This window comes from Triticum dicoccoides, chromosome 4B, assembly GCF_002162155.2.
Source record: "Triticum dicoccoides isolate Atlit2015 ecotype Zavitan chromosome 4B, WEW_v2.0, whole genome shotgun sequence".
NCBI lineage: Eukaryota > Viridiplantae > Streptophyta > Magnoliopsida > Poales > Poaceae > Triticum > Triticum dicoccoides.
The window spans coordinates 630,783,221-630,785,696 of record NC_041387.1 but is presented as its reverse complement, the minus strand read 5'-3'; positions in this window follow the sequence as shown (position 1 = coordinate 630,785,696).

Genomic DNA, 2,476 nt, shown 5'->3' with positions numbered 1-2,476 from the left:
GTTAGGAAAATTTTCTTCACAAAATTAACTACAATATGTTTTTTTAAATATATGTATTTATATTTTTTTTGAAAATATGAACAAAAGAACTGACGTACGTTTACCTGCGTTATTATGACCCGGCCAATTTAGTGCGTCCTTGAGGCGAGATGAGCTTGTGTCTCGCTGCGTGTGAGACACAACCGCTCCTCATATCTATGGCCAACCCTGTGGGCATAACGAAGGTGGGCTTCATTTTTTTTTTTGAACAAGATGGGCTTCATTTTTAGGTTTGCTATCAAGTGTGTATACTTTTGGTACCCCCTCCCCCCTCCCCCCCCTCCCCTCATGCATAGGGCATTTAAGGAGTTGCACGTACTATCTCAAAGTTTGACCGAGTTTGTGCAAAAACATATCAATGTTTGTGAAACCAAATAGATATATGATGAAAAATATATTTTATCATTAATCTAATCTACTAATTTAATGGCATAAATGTTGGTGTGTTATTGTATAAATACAGTCAAACATAAAAACATTTGACTTTCCAACAAAGTTGCAAGTACTCTTTCAAGGACAAGAGGGAGTATGTTGCTTCATCCAACTATGCTAATATGAATGGACGAGCGCCAAATTATAACAAGCACCCATGTCCAGGGTGCGCAAGATGGACATATTTTAATATCTTTACTTATCATCATTTCATAAGCCATTTATTTTTCAAAGTTTTGGTTGTTTACCACGTATTTCACATCATTCGCAGGCCACTTCTTATGTGAGCTAGTATGGAGAGTATTTGTAGCACGCAACAACCGCGCACACACTTTGTGGGCCGCATGACTGCATCACGATTTGAAAAGTGGGCTGGTCCACTGCATGTCTTAAGCTCTTGATTACTTGGGGCTCATGCTTTGTCGGTGATTATGTGGTCCACCAACCACATTATACTTCCACTCGGTGGTGGCGGGTCCAAGATTTAAAGTTAGCCGGGTCAAATATTTAAGATCAAAAATATCATGGGTGGCGGGGGACGGATAAATTTTGAGGTGGGGCGAACTCAATAGTATGCTAAAAGTATAATGCAATACGATAATCGTTCGAAAATCATTTTAAATTTTAACTATAAAAATCAACATCACAAATTTACATTATACCTACAATGCAGAAATTTTAGAAAATATTTCTTTCCTTCACAATTCCCCTTCACGGGCAGCGCCGGCATGCCGCCGCACCACCTATTCAACCACTACCAGAGGCGCCGCCTTGGGCCATGCCTACGCGCCTACATCCAGCAGGCTGGCCTGGATAAGTGGATCCATGAGGTTTTTGCCGCCGTCAAAATTCAGCCGTCCAAATAACCTTGGTTTTTGCCCGCGTACGAGTTCACGGCATGGGTCCAAATAACGTGGCCCATGTGCACGATGCAACATTTTCTTCTGTTCTTCTCAGCTAGGCAGCATTCTAACGAACGCAGGTAGTATTCATACGATTCAACAACCACAAAATAGAAAAAAAAACATAAAAAGAAGTGACGGGTGGCGGGAGCAGTATAGGCATACAACAAGGAGCGATGGAGCAAGCGAGCAGAGTGTGGCAGCGGGCATGGAGTTGCGGGCGTGCAACACACGTGTGCTCACACTCACAAAGATGACAAACTTTCTTCATAGACTATGTCTTATGAATCTAATGATATATGTTTGGCATACTGGATGTAAATTTTCTTCATAAACTTGGTCCAAGTTGGTGAGGTTTGACTTTTCAAAAAAAACTATATGCACTACATTATGAAACGGAAGGAGCACTGTATTTTGTACTTTAAAGTTTCTGGTTGAGTGAAATACATGATTACTACAGAAAATTGTCGTAGATGTCAAGTTTTATACATCAATTTAAAAATCTCATCTTCGGGCACATGGTCTTGTGTACAGAAGTCAAGCAAGACCTTCGTCCATAGCCTAAGCCAGGGACGAGATCCCAAGCACACCACCATCACCAATCTAGAGCCAACACCAGCTATGTGCAGCTCCTCTTCTCAAGCACCCAATGACTACAGGGAGAGTATGTTTTATAAAGGGGTCTCAACTCTTCTTAACTTGTGAGGTGGTGCTAAATTTTCAGCCACTTGCCATGCACCTAAATGAGCCTTTAGTGGGCCAAACCCCATCTATATTTGGAGTACCTAGAACTCATCTAGATGAGATATAATATATAATTTGGTCTCATCCACTTTGAAAACAAGAACAGATACAACTCACTCAGCACACACGCATCTTATAGCATCACATCCAATGGCTATAAAAGGTGAATGAGACCAAATTATATCTCATTTAGATGAGTTCTAGCAAAACTGATCTATATTTCAACATTTTCTTTCAGTATCGATGAGGGTGTGACAGCATGGAGCGGAGACAGATACATGAGGTCAATGACGGCACCTTTCGCAATCTGTTATGGCTAACTAGTTTTACAACTAAAAAGTAAAAATGTTACGACCCTA